The sequence below is a fragment of the Xiphophorus maculatus genome, chromosome 3 (assembly GCF_002775205.1).
Source record: "Xiphophorus maculatus strain JP 163 A chromosome 3, X_maculatus-5.0-male, whole genome shotgun sequence".
NCBI lineage: Eukaryota > Metazoa > Chordata > Actinopteri > Cyprinodontiformes > Poeciliidae > Xiphophorus > Xiphophorus maculatus.
Genome location: NC_036445.1, coordinates 32,916,339 through 32,931,412, shown reverse-complemented (window position 1 = coordinate 32,931,412; position 15,074 = coordinate 32,916,339). Strand labels below are relative to the sequence as shown.

Genomic DNA, 15,074 nt, shown 5'->3' with positions numbered 1-15,074 from the left:
ATTGATGAACGACTTTTGCGCTACGATGAGGTTTTTTGTTTTTTTTGGCTGTATCAAAATGAGTGCATTCATAAAACTGCAATGGAAGCACTTTTTTCGCATCACACAAGTCATGTGATCAACAACTGCGTTTTACTACTGGCAGAAAAAAACAAAGAAGAAGACAGGAAGTGGTAGGAGGAGGATGATACGGCATGTTTTTCAATGACACATTGCGTGAACCAACGGATCCACATGTGATTTTAGTTGAGTTTCTTGTCTAATGGAAACACGACAATTGCGAATTTGTGCTTTTTTGACGTTAGCGAGATATCACAATGGAAATGACGCAGCTAGCTGCTACGTTGAGCGATGGGAAAAGAAAGGGCAACATGTGAAAACTACAGGGCTTTATGCTAATATTAAAAACACACCTTCATCATCTGTTGGCCATCCTGTGCTTCAACAACTTCCTGCCAAGAACTCGCTAACATTCCTTCAGTTTGTCTTTTATTAGGCACCTGGCCACTAGCATGGCTGCCAGCAGATATCAGTCATGCCACACAAGGAAAATACAAGCATCTCTCACTATATCATCTTGAGATACTAAGTAGGGATTTCATTAATGGATTAGGCAGTGGAAGCTACATATGCAAGTTTCTGTAAAAAGAGAAACTTGTTAATGTTTAAATCGTTAATATCAATTTGAGTAAAATACAGTTTATCTCAAACCAGATTTTTGATGTCAAACGCTCTAACTAGGCAGAATTTTTTGATTTTATGATTTTCACAGATGTATTAAAGTATAAAATTTTTCACAATTCACTAAGTATAGTAGTTCCGTAGTTATAATTAACAAACATGTTGGATTCCCCCCCTCTCTTTAGAACGACGTCGTCTCCACATTCTGTGTGGTTTCAAGCTGTCGTCAGCCAACATATAAATTGTATAGATCCTAAGTGTTGGTCCAGTCTAACACAGGGAGGTGGATTATTACCAACAGTAGAGCTTATCCTTCAACATCCTCGCATTCCTCATCCCGTGGAGACGGATGATGGTTTTTGGTGTTGGAGAGGAAGTTAAACAATGACTCACTTTACTGACAGACGAGAGCAAATCGATATCACATGTCGGGGAAAGACATGCAAACGGTCACCTGGGCAGTTTGTCTTTCCTTAACAATGAAATACTGTGATTTTTACTTAGACGTCGTGAGAATCTTTACTGGCATTGGCATGACTGGACCTCTAGATATTGTTTTTCATTTAGCCTAACATCCTCACATGTTGCCTTTAGCCCCCTTTTTTTTCTTTACATTCTCCAGTCCTCACCTTGTCGGGGACGCACGCTGTTTTGGAGAGCGGGGCTGACGATGAGGGCTACAGATTGAGTTGGGGAGGAAGAGGAGTTCAAGGAAAGTCCTGCTGGATGTGTTGTTAACTCTTGTTTCACACCAGATGCTCAATATGGGAGGGTCACGGTTTAGGCCGTCGCACACTTAATATACCTCAGGTGTTCTTCGTTTTTACACCACCGGCACCTTTTTAACGTGGACACACACTGAACACGTCTCTACTGATGGTATTTAGTTACTGTCACAAAGAACATAGAGATACAGCAGGTCACTCGGCATGTGTTACCCCAAAACGCTGGATTTCATTTGACAGTGGGCGCAAAATTCATTTGCCAATTTGACTTTGGTTATATAATACCAAGTTCCACAGTGCATAAAGTTTTACATAATGTGTTAAATCTGTTTGGTTGCTAGTATACATCCTAATAAACTACGTCCTGTCATCAGCAGATGGGTCTCCATCAGAGTCAAGTCTGTCTCACAAAACGTTGTCCAGTTCTGTCCAGCGTGTGACTTCATTTGGTGATAGAAGTTTTATGCTTTATTACGAGCCCAGACATGTAGGTTTGTCCCTCAAGCGCCACATTTTGATGCGTCTATGTTTGGGACTTTTATTCCGAAGTAAGAAAAAAAAGTAGTTCTGTTTTCAGATTTTCAGCTAATGTAAGGGTCTTTTTTGCACTTAATCGTCCAGTTGACTTTGACGATTGCCGACGAAAAATGCAACATTTGTTACATTTTCACACGGCACTGTGTCAAAAATCCAAATTCTATGAAAAACCTGTTCACCTCCTCACCTTTGGTGGCGATGCACCAGAACCACTCAGGGAAATGGTACAAAAACCTCTGAAGAAGACTTGAGCACAACTTCCTTTGTTTGAAAAATGCAAGCAAAAATTAAGTGGCGTCAGAGTTTAGCGATTGTAGGGTTTCTTTTTTGTCTTTGGTAAAAGACCACAAGACATTTCTCAATCTAGCGCTACACTCTTGCATTTGCTTTGGTTGTAATTACCCAAAATGCCTTGTGCTACTGTTCACTTCCAGCTATTGGAGTGGTCTGAGCCTTCATCCGAACCTAGATTTAGGTTTTTAAGCGGACCAGAGTTTGCCTTTATGTTTCACGTCAGAGTTTGATCATGCATTCACACCTCCCCCAAACAACCGGACTTTCTAGTCCAAAAGCATTTAAATCACTTCAAAACTATTAATCTAGCATCATGTATGGTAGTTTGTAGAAAATAAAACTGACAAAAGAGTGAAATACAATATGTAAAAAAATTTTTTTAAACATTACAGAAATACCCGAAGCAGTTAACTGCTGTCTGCTAATAGAGTCTGAAACACATTTAATTATCTCCCAGTTTGAAGCTAAAGTATTGAAACTACTCAAAACTGCACTAGAGATTTCTAAAATGAACAAATAGTCTCCAAAATACTTCCAAACTACTGAGTTCTTCCTTCTATTTGTGACAACTAGACACTCAACTAGAGTATTTTCTTAGAAGCGGACAAGCATTAGAAACCCCCGTTCACATAGTTTGCCAGGGTTTATGATTTGTTTGTCAAAAACTTGCTTTACCACAAATACCCTCATCTTCTCTTGTACTCGTGCATCCAGTAGAGTACTTCCCTCATGAGCTGAAGGTTTAATTAATTACATCCTCAGTAAAAAAGCATTGAGCTCTTGGATGCAACACAACAACACAGTGAAAGCTTCCTCCGTCTGGCCTGTGTCACGCTTCTTGATTCACAATTGCGTCAGAGTGCTGAGGCCGTCGCAAGAAGTTTTTGGCTGAAGTGTCTGCCTGCCACTAGCAGAAAAAACAGACCATCTCTTCCTCTTCTGAATGTCACGAAGCTTTGCTCTCTCGTCCGGATTCCAGTGGTCTGTTGGCAGGGTTCTGCAAGGGCAAGTCTTCTGATCGTTGGCCCTTGAGATCCAGTCGCCATCGTTTCACCTCTAATTGTTGATTGATCTCGGGGGCCTTTCGGGGCTGGTGCGTTTTTCTCCCATGCAGATTAAACTATATTGCTTGAAGTCGTTTCAAGCGACATGGTTTCTGCAAGGTCAGAGGGCAACTGCATACTAGTGGCTAATGGTAGCAAATAATGTCAATCTTGTCAAACGAGCCACTGGTGCGGCTCACTCTAGCCTCTCTGTGGAATCCTAGGAATGGACTCACCAGGTGAAGACTATTTACTGGAAAGACAGGAAACTCTCTGAGCTCTAAACTTGATTCTCTTGCTCCTGCTTTGGATATGTGCGCAAACGGACTGAGCCTGGGTGTTAAACTTCAAGCTGTGGACAAAGAGTGACGTTTAAATAAACTGGTTGATTTCCTGTTCACAGAATAAAACTCACCCTTTCACTTTTGAGTGGTTGTGCTTTCGTTTGGAACAACACGCAGGAACCTGCACATTAAAGAAAGATTACAGGTTTAATAAAGCTATCTATGTCATTTGATTATTAATTGGAAAATAATATTTACATCTCAGAAAATTAGGACCCACATTTTGATGAGGCTTGTGTGACGGTACCTATGCTTTCCCGATTGGCAACTTGAATTTTAAGATAACTAATTTAATAATACTATAAAGTTACCTTTAAGGCGCACAGGCCCGCTACATATGAGGCACGAGACAATTCCACTCAATCCAATCAGTTTATTTATTTCAATTTTCTAGTCAGAAATATATTAGTTTAAAATCACTCACACATTAAAATGACATTTACGGCTCAACTCGAAGCTGGCAGGGACCTACAAAGGAAACACAGCAAACCAAATAAAAGAAAATCGTGCACCAAACCAAAGAAAATACCACCACCCAGAAAGTCCACCACCGACACCACGAGCTGGCCGTTCCTGTCAACAAAAGAAAAGACATTCAAATTACATACATTTCTTGGTTATACAGTTCAGTCCTCACAAATCAAGCAATAGCAGTCCAAGTTAGGAGTCCGTCCTGAGACGAACCGCCGCGCCACAGCAAACGCCAGCCAGAGCGACACCAGAGGGATCAGGACGAGCTGGTCATGAACCAGCCTGAATCAGCCACACTGGACGAGAGTCAAAAGCCAGCTTACGCCGACCAGGACAGCGGGTATGAAGCCGACAACCAGGGCGACGGGCAGGCCGCCGTCAGCCGACGACGAATAACCAGGTCACAGGCGGACGGACCGTCAACCAGGGACAACAGAGTACGGGCAAGCAGCCGGCCAAGGACAAACAGCAGCATCTATCAAACATACATGTCAAAAATAGAATCTGGAAGCATACGTAAAATGAGCTTTCGCTTACCACTGAGCTTGATGCGTTATGCCTCTGGCAGGGAAAAGAAGCAGTCAGCTGGTACAAGTCACCTAGATGTTACAAGTAAAGCTGAGCTAAAGCTAGACTTACAGATATTAAAGGTGTGAGAAGCTTCTTACCAGAAGAAAGCTTGAACAGCAATTAATGGATTAAGCGCGTCAGTCGTATAGCGCCAGTAAACAGTGAAGTCTGAACCGGAAGGAGAATGTGTTGTCTACCAGGTGAGGGAGGGCCCTTTATATGCAGGCAGCGCTACAACCAATTAAAGTCAGGCACTTGTGTGGTGCGTTCAGGGCCCACAGGGCATACTGCCACACTTGTTTGCTAAACCTTTAAGCAGGTCTTACACACACTTTTCATTCATCCAATGTTTTGTGTCAAAATGTCTACATTGGTCGGGTGTAATAAATTAATCCTCATAGAAATTCAATTAGTTTTCATTAGCTGTATGCAAAAAGACTTAAAAGTTAACAGAAAAAAAAGGACTGGAAAATAAATGTGTGCGTAATTACTCTGTTTAATGTGTTTCACTTTGTGAATTAAATAAACTTTCATTCATTGTGAAACAACAGCTGAGTTATTGTTCAGCTGATATTTCAATTGTATTCTTCACAGTGTGATAAGTCGGACAAGTTAATATGAAGAAGTTAATTATTATATGCTCAGATTGACCCCACAATGTTTAACAGCTCTGGTTTAAAATAAAAATTGGAACAGTTTAACAAGAGTACCGAGTAGCCACTGCTTTCCACTTTGGGACTTTGTGTTGTTGTTTTTTTGGGTTTTTTTTTTTTCTTTGCAACTAGGAATACTTCCAAATGTATTTTTCTTCTACGTGATGAAAAAGTGCAGCAGATTGACCAGCTGCAGGTGGTCTGCTGCTGTGTGCTCGACCTTGCAGCGTCGAGTTAATCCACGTTCCAAACAACCAGAGGAAACCTTGGTCACTCGGACACTTTCTTTCAAAAATCTCAATAAAGGTACTCCAGCAACAAACCTGAGAATGTTTGTGATTTTTGAAATAATTTTATTGTTTATGTTGATATCAATACTCTGTCCATTCCTATCATTCTCTCACTCGTACCATAAGACAGGAAAAGCCTTCCAGTTTTGGACTTCTTGTCCGATATGTAATCTGTTGGTTAGTTTTATATTGAAGCTGAAAAAAATATTGGTGAGATTCCTTTCATTTTAAAGTACAATTTCAGTAGATAAATTCTGGCTTGTTGTACAGCCTCATAACCCCACATTCAAAACTAGTATAAAGAAATGACATGCATGACTAATGTGTCTAGTTACACCCCTTATTTTAACAATTAGCACAGATTCAAATTATGATACAAGTTGTTCTGTGCTCTGAAAGAACAGATACTAACATTGTGTGATCACAGATTATATTTATACCAGTATCTGGGGTTTCTTCCTAGTTGTGATGTAGCCCAGTGAGCTCTGTTTTGGTGAAAATACATCTAAAAAATGTCCATGCGCTGGAGGTTTCTAGGGCTCTCTTAATTAAAATTGACAAATAAATACATTTTTACTCAAGTAAAAAGTAGTTATCCAAAAAATGACTGACGTAAGAGTAAAAACTTACTTGGTAAAAAGTCTACTCAAGTACTTAGTAACTGATGAAATTATCAGTCATTTAATATTTAAAAATGACATCAGACGGACCAAAATATAAAGTTAAGTGGAAATTTTGGACAAAACTGGCAATAACTCATAAGTAACAACAACAACAAAAAAAAAAACAACCAAAAAAAAAAAGAATCAGGAAAAAGAAAAACATTTTCCAAATCAGTTTGTTTCAATAAAAAAAACTTATGACACTTTAACAAAAACTGCAAGTGCGTCTGGTGAATTTTTGGTTAAAACATGTTTGTCTTTCATTCAGTGGGTAGAAAATCCAGAAATTTTATGGTAGCGATACCTTATGACGAAATTCCTCAAGTAAAAATAAAAAGTTCAGCATAGTAAAAACACTCATAGAAGTACGCTTTTTCAAAAAGGTTACTCAAGTAAATGTAACTACTTGCTACTCAGCTCTGGTTACATCATGTTACTAATTGCACTCGGTGAGATTTTTCTTCTTTTGGTGTGCTAATGTGTACCAGGCTTAAACCTTGGTACAGAAAAAAGCCCTTTTTTTTTGTATTCTCAAAACTTCCATTTTTTATTTACTGTTTGTATTTTTTTTCATCTGGATTCATTCAGAGGTTCATAAATTTCACCAGGAACGCTGCGTACCCTGCTTGTCTTTGCCTTGTAGCCTGTTCACTCCCCGTTTTTCTGGATTTATCATAGCTTTTTTTTTTTTTTTTTTTGTCATAATGATCTGCACACAGACACGTCAGGGAGTGGACTTAGCTCCGCTGTCTCACAGGTCAGAAGCTACGAACCGGGACTTTGTCTTTGTCTCCTTTAGGGGTCACATGACTATGGAGGCGAATCCGCACCAGGGGGTTTAGGGTTTTGGGAGGGGAGATTTGCTGCTTTTGAATTTCTATCTGCCCCTGGAGAGAGATCAGTAAGTTTTCCCGCTGTAGCTGTCAGCGCTCCGTGACCTCATCCTTCAGCCTCGGCATTTTTCTGACGCCATTTTTCACAATGCTATTGGATTTGATACAAACATCGAGTGGAACGTCAAGACCAGTGTTCCCTGTCAGCTGCGCGCTTGCGCAATCGCGCACTGCTCGCACATTCTCAGCGCACAATAAAATCTATGCAGCGCATAAAATAAAACCCAACCTAAACTATACATTGAGTCTGACATCAGTTTTAACTATGGACCAATAACGTATAACGATCTAACCCGGTGAGTCACAGGTGTCCAGCCAATGATACGATATGGTTCAATTACGATACGCAGCCAATCATCGCATGCTATTTATTGTGTGTAGGTGCCTTGCGCTGTGGCACCGTGCGGATTTGCTAGGTAGGAAAAGTGCGGCGGAGTTAAGAGACGGGAAAGTTACCACCCTATCATGGCTAAGCGAACAGCGGGCAGTGGGATATCCACTCATCAAGCCAAAGTAAAACAGAAATGAGCTTCTTTTAAGATGGAATGGCTGTCGGAGCTTGTGCAAAAAAGAAGAACAAGTGGTGAAACTGGGTGAGATTTTTTCATTTTCGAGTGAGAGAAAGGTTTACTCTGCAAAACATGCAGCGAAGCCAAAGTAGCGAGCGAGTTTTCAGAGGGAAGAATGTGGACTGAATGGAAGTTGGGACAACCACTGGAGAGGTGAGAAAGAAAGACAGACGTGAAAAAACTGCGTAATTAATATTTTACAGACAAAGAGTTACAAGACTTTATACACTATCGCAAGCTAGAGCACACATTTCATTGTGCAGAATGTGAATGTTTGAATGTGAACAAAAAGTTATGTCTGAACGGTGAAATTGTCTCATTTCTCACCAAAGCAGGACTCTTATATAGAACATACTATGCATCTCATGAACAGCAATGTTTTGTTTTTTTTTATTGTAAGTGGGGCAAATCACTTATATTAAAAGCAAACTAATGGAAGTTGCTGCTGTAATCTTGATTCTTTTAATAAGCCATGCAACTTTCTATGATCCCAGATTTATAACAGGTGTAATACTGGTGTGTGGCCATCGTGCGCACACCTGATGTCGCTCCCAGTGGTCCTCAGTGTACTCAGGGAGCCTGTGTGTATGCCCAGACACCTGAAAAATTAGAGGGAACATTGTTCAAGACGTTTCATTCTGTGGGTAACTGTGCAAAAAGAGCGAATGGAAAAAGAAAGAGATGAAGTCTCTCACAGAAAACTGATCAAAAGGTATCAGGTGAAAAGAAACGCATCCCACTCAGACTCTAGCAATGCCATGCAGTTAACTGCATCACAGTCCAGGTCAGAGACTACAGTTCTGGCTGAAAAATGTATCGCGATATAAGGATTTCATATTGGTCGATACTGATAATTATTGATTAGTTTCTTTTGTCTTAAATATGTGAAGTACTGCCACACTGGTGACATTTCCTGTTTTTGCCAGTTTTCTCTCAAGCTGTTGTTCTCATTTCCTCCTGTCATTCCACACTGCCATTATTTTTAAATACCTTTGAGGCTCGGTGGCAAAACATGAAACTGTTGGTGCGCAAGTTGTTCGAGATGAAGTTGCTATAGGTAACCAAAGAGTGAGTGAGTTAGTTGATGCCACCAACCTTGATTTGTTGTTTTATTTTTAATTGGGCTAACCTTAGTTAACATATTTGTCAAAAATCTGTGAAAGAGCCATTTTGCCATCCTGTTGAATATGAAGCCAATTTCAGGATTTATTGTTTCATGTTTTGAAACCAAACTAGGTAGAGGTGTTGTTCTGAGTAATAAAGACATCTAAATTGAAAATGTAGAAATTTCTGTAGGGGAAATTATGGTATTTTGACATATTGCAAATTTGCAGGAACCTTGTGTTTCTGGTTTGCATGCCCACCAAAAAGCACATGAATTTAAATACAGCTGCTAACATTTAAGTAATGTAACAGACAAAATGTTACCCGTTTCCAGAATCCCACTGTATTTCTAAATCTTGTGGCCTTTCGGCGTTCTGCACGATTTTTGCTTTTTTTCAAACTCCCTTAAAGTAGACATCTTTCTTCTAAACGACGAGCAAGAACTACATTAAAGAACGACACGGGGACATCGAAAAGCAAGTATTTCTTCAACCCGCAAGCACCAGTGACCAAATCTAAAAGATTGGTTAATTCCCGTGTTGACCTGATTAGCAGCTGGTGAGTTGGCAGCCAGGCCTTTTCAACCCAGCGAGGTGCCGGCCGGCGAGGCTAATGAGCTCTAAGCCGCACGGCTGTGCCTCGCTCTGCTTTCTCCTAACCACCTTTCAAGTCCGACCTGATTTCCAAAGAGGCGATTCAGAGTTCGGAACCCTGAAAGTTCTTGGCCTCTCTCCCTCGAGAGGAAAAAACAAAAACAAAACAAAAACCGAACTCGGCGTCGCTCTCGTTCCTGTTTTGAGAAGGAAAACCTGTCGCTTTTTAAACCGGCTCCCGTCAGAGCTTTTGGAAGCCCGGACAAAACTCCGGCTGAAGCAGGTCAGATGACTTTTGTTTAACGTCGGCTTCTCGCTATCCATCATTCTGTCCGCATGGGTGTCATAAAAGCAAGTATGTGTGCCAGTGTGTTTATTCATGTGTTTTACGCCTGCCGAGTCTGAAAAGAACAAGGAAGAAAAAAAAAAATCACTGTAAGATCTCTCTCCTCGCTTGCCGCGAATGTTCAGAGGAGCCGGCAAAACAATCCGGTTCACTAGAACTTGTCATTCCAAATTGACCCTAAAAACAATTAAGCCATAGGGACCATTAACTATGTATAACCACCATAAAACATGCTGCTGCACCAGAAGAAGAAAAAAGGGGGTAAAGCCGTGGTCACAGGAAATGAGGTAATAAGGACTACACTGCTAGTCAACCTGTCTTGCCGCTACACAGCCTTGCTGACCTGAGGGGAGCCAGATGATTTTTTTTTCTATTTCTTTGCTTTTTCTTCAGGGTGGGGAGAAGGAGAGACGAGGGGTGAACCGGTGGCGGCGTTGGAGCAAAGCATGTTCTCTAATCTCGAGCTCAGCCAGGCGATCTCATGATGCAGGAGGCTTAGCCACTGCAGTGAAAGCAATCTAATGGCCAGTGAGTAATCAACACTATTACCTGTCTGGACTAATAACCCTTAAGCCTAGTCCACTGGAGCAGGGAAAGTTTTCCCTTCTAGCAGAAAAAAAAGAGGGAAAGATGGGGTAAAAAAAAAAGGGGGGGGGGGGGTGGGGGGGGGGAGGGTCCGACACACAAAATAGAAACGTAAACATGCGTTTGATTTATCGTCGGCTGCTGCAAAAACTTCCTCCTCGACAACTAGGAGTAACGTTTGTTTGGCGGAGTCGGAGGAATTTAAAACTGTCGTGCGGTTGATTTATTCCTCTATGTTTTGCTCTAAACCCCTTTCCCAGCTTGCTTAAGAATTTCAGCGAAACCTGCATGATTATAATCAAGGGATCGAGAACATATAGTGGAATCATAACTCTTCGAGTTGCTTTACAATAATAATAATAATTAAAAAAAAAAAAAAGCATGTAGCACATCTACATCTGGTTTAAAAAATGTCCTTATTGTTTTTTGGGCAAGGCCAAAGCTGGTTCAGATGGAGCAATGAGAGGGAGGGCTTTGATTAGAGTTATTGGACGCAACAAACATATTTTGGTTAACTGATGGGGTTAGGGTAACCTGTAAAGAACCTGTGTCCTTGGCGGTATTTTTATATGTCAGCCACAACCCTTCCGCAGTGATGGTTAAATTCATCTCCCAGAAATGTCCACAAAATAAATCTCTCTCCCCCCGCACCCCCCTTTCTTTTTTTTTTGTGGCTATTACAAGCTCTTTTAGTTCAGAATTACAGTTCCTCGGCTACAATTTTAAAAGTCCCGCAATCTGAACACCATAAAAACTCATCTGTGATCCCCCAAAATTGTAACTTTGTGAAAGTTGCTTTCGCGCAGACAGTCTGGTCCACAACCTCAACAGCATACAACCGTTTCTCTGCTCCAGTGTGCTCGCGAGTTGCGATTGTTGCTCTTCAAATGATCAGAAACTTGTTTTGTGGTGTGATGTTTTTTGGGTAACACATTTGCCCTGAAAGAATCTTGATTAATTTGACTACAGCCACAAATTAAGGTCGGGGTTTTGCCGTCTTCAAAACTCACAAAATTGCTTCTACGGTTAAAACAAGATGTTTACCAAAAACCAAATAAAAAGACACAAACACTTTTTTTTCTCTCACCGTCTTAAGCTAAATCAGACCAAACCTCTGTTTGGCCAAATGATTTTTATTTTCTAAATCAGTAACCTAAAAGGTTTAACCCAAGTCATACGGCTTAAAAGGCCATTATCCCGCATACAGAGCAAGTATATGTAAACTTCTGAATTTAAGGAAAGTTACAAAAATAAATCTCTAAAAAAAAAAGATGTTCTCGCTAAGTTTTCTGGCATTTAGGAAATATTAACAATTTAGCTAATTCTAACTAAGCTAAAACAAAGAACGCCTGGTCTGATTTAGCTTTAAACATTGAGAAATAAATGTGTGTCTTTTTATTCAGTGTATGCAAATATCTGGTTTAGCTGTTTATATAGGTTGTGTCAGTTTATCTTGTTCCAGCCAAGCTTTTTATTTAGGAAGGCATATTTAATGAAGTTCAGTCATAGAAAACCGACAAACTAGGCTTGTTAAAATAAGCAATAAATCAATTAATAGCACGGTAAATTAAAACAAACTCAATAATTTATCGTTTTCTTTCTTTCTTTCTACCAAAAACCTGGCTGATAAAAGTCTTCAGTCTGGTTGTTTGGTCTCAACTAGACGTGTTTTTGAAGGACAATTTCGTTGTCAGAAACTTCATTATTCATTTTGTTTATCGTTTGTGCTGTTTTGTCTCTTTATTTTGGATAAATAAAATGTCAGTCTCAGTGATGAACGTTCATTAGAATTTGAAGTCTACTGATCTTTGAGAATGTGTTCTTGCATTATTACGCCGTTATGGTTACATTATTTGAAAATGGTCACAAAAGTGCAATATTATCGTTTATCGCGATAACTTCTGGGACAATTTCCAAATGTAAATAAATCCCAATCGCTCTTTTCACTATTTTTGACAAACAAATATTTATAAAATGACATTTCTGGTCAAATGAAAGCTTTTAAATGCAGGAATCCATATATGGAGTGATGATCAATTGTAGGGGCTCAAATAAGTGCAACAATCTTTCCTCATAAAAGTAAACTGGGCTATTTTATTATGAAAAAAAATACCTTTGTAACATAAATAAATTCTTTGGAGATGCACACTGGCAACACAGCAGAGGATGTATGGTGTAGTTTGACTCACTGTAACGATTCAGCCACTCTAAAAAAAATAAAAGAAGGCGTGAGTATGGTGAAATATGGATTTCAGTTCACCCATCAAAAACAGTACAAAAAAAACACACCACAGGATTATGAAACACATCTTAAGCATAGTCTTGGCTTCAACAGAAGGAAAAACACAAGGAGGAGGAAGGGACGCACAACACGGTTCATGCAATGCGATAACAGATCGCCTGAGTGGAGTCACCAGCCAGACGATTGAAATGATTGTGACCTTCGGCTGTGAAGAACCATAAAGTTTCTCAGCAAAGAAAATGTGATGTTTTACTATGTTTTTTTCTTCCCTTTTTATGTGCCAGTACAAAACTACAGTGTTTTTGGGGGGGGGGGAAACATGAAGACGAGGTCTGGAGACTCTAGAAGACGCAGGCAGAGGCCTCAACATTCGCATTAATAACAGAGCACACTTTACTTCTTCAGGGTTTGCACTGAAATGCTGCATATCTTCTATAAGTCCGTGGTTAAGAGTGTCATCTCTTCTGCCGTCATTTGTTGGGGCAGCAGCTCCAGAACCAACGGACTTAAAAAGGCTCAACGACCTAATAAAGAAGGCTGGTTCTGTTCCAGGCACTACCGTGGAACTCTGTGGACATGTAATGTTGGACAAAGAAGGATTCTTCATAAAATCAAGACAATGATGAACAATCCTGTACAATATGAGTTATATCAACATTTAATTCATTTGCCTCTAGGATTAAAAATCTCTTTTTCGATTGAATTGCGTGTGACTCAAACAAACAGCATCTTACAGTTGAAGTGGCTCAGAATAATGTAAGGACAAATGCAATGCTGTCGCTAATCCCTATATGAACAGAAGGGCAAGGGCTTTAACAAGTTCAGGCCGGAACCTTTGTATTCGCATGTTTCCGGTACACCGCTAAATCTGATACCCACAAGCAACATCCGAAAACAACAGCAAAGGATGACAGTGGAGGTTAATTTTTGCTTCAAAAAATAATTTCAAACCTTTGTTATCAATTCTAAATCATAAAGAGATGTTCAAATTGAAGTCATATATTACTGCGTGACGAACGAGGCAAAGCGTAGTAAGGAAATAAATGAGTGCTGAACTTTAAACGGACAGAACAGGAAGTGATTTTGTTTCAATGCATTAATTGTGAAAGCATCCTTGTATGCTTCAGCTAGCTTAGCAGCGAGAAAATTGTATTATTTTTTGTAAAGTTATAGCCAACATAAACAGATTGCTGTGAGCCATTAACATCCCGTGATGTCACTCTCCAACGAAGCGAACCCTGACACTCTAAAGCATGCGCTGCACCTGCTTCCTTTTACTCTTCATTGCATGAGATACAAACTGTTACCAAGACTCAAGTCTCAGACCAGAAGTCTGAGTCAAGTTTCAAATCTTTAGTGGACAGGCCCAAGTCGATTCTGAAGTCTTTCATCTTTGGGACAAACTGGAGACATTTTCATAAACCATAAAGAAACAGGGTTAAATCTTGAAATAAAATCCGATCTCGCTATAAATAACTGACAACATGAGCACACACCTGCCAAGGCCACGGCTACTTTCCTTTCCTTTACATCTGAAACCAAAGGAAATTAGTTAACGTTACTGTACAATAAATTCACGCTGACAAGACAGGAAAATACTGTCATGCACACACCGCGGTGCCTCTCCTTAATAGGTTCAGATTGGGCTTTCCTCTTTGAATTTATCTCTTGTCATTGCACTCAACGAGATTAGCCGCTAAAAGGTCTGACATGCCCATTTATCCCAGACTCCCACAGTGATTTTTTTTTGGTATTGCATGAAGGAATTTAAATGTGACATTATAATCCAAACGGGGAGAATTATGTTTCAGGCCAAGATAAACACGACGGCTCTGTTCGTTGCTAATAGCTCTTTTGTTTTCTGTAATTCGTGTCGTACTCGGCGTTCGGACTTAGCTAAAATTGGCCTTGAGGTCTCGGTCTGGCGCGCGGGGCCGTGGAGGGGATTTTGAACGGGAATCGTTCCACCAAAGCCAGTTACAGGATCCATCTCTCAGAGAGAAGAATAGCAGCGAAAGCGGAAGCCAACTAACCTCTGTCAAAACTGCCATCCATCACTCTGCGTTTTAACCCCGGACACACTGAAAGACAGCCAATTACTTGGGCCAGTGGATGAAATAAATACGTCCTCACATTAGGGCCCATTACCAGGTCTTTCTCTCTACCCTATTTCTGCTCCCGGTCTGTGGAGGGACTGAGCGCTGGCCCAGCCCTGAACCATTATGTCTGTCTGGGATCTACTCAGCTATAGCCGTCTGTTGAGAGGTCTCAATCCGCACAGCCACTATAGAGCCCTCTAGCCTCGGAGCAAATGACAAAAACTGCCCACCCACACACAAATATTGCATTATCCCTTTAACAGGGAGTCATTAAGTTTGAATTTTTTTGGCTCAGTTTCGTATTTTTTTTCAATTACTTATTGTTGCATAAGAAGTTAGAAATGTTCCGCTATAGTCTCTTACCATTGTTATG

General features: G+C 40.3%; 1 protein-coding gene and 1 long non-coding RNA gene across 3 annotated transcripts in view; one reads left to right on the top strand and one right to left on the bottom strand.

Moving 5' to 3' along the window:
- Positions 1-15,074, top strand: part of aldh2 (aldehyde dehydrogenase 2 family (mitochondrial)) — an 87,871-nt gene that overhangs the window by 20,877 nt on the left and 51,920 nt on the right. The window lies entirely within an intron of this gene.
- LOC111608084 lies at positions 3,869-4,959 on the bottom strand. Its single transcript, XR_002752527.1, has 3 exons — positions 4,764-4,959; positions 4,633-4,694; positions 3,869-4,570 (listed from the first exon to the last, which is right to left on the bottom strand). It is a non-coding gene; the product is annotated as an uncharacterized LOC111608084 (long non-coding RNA).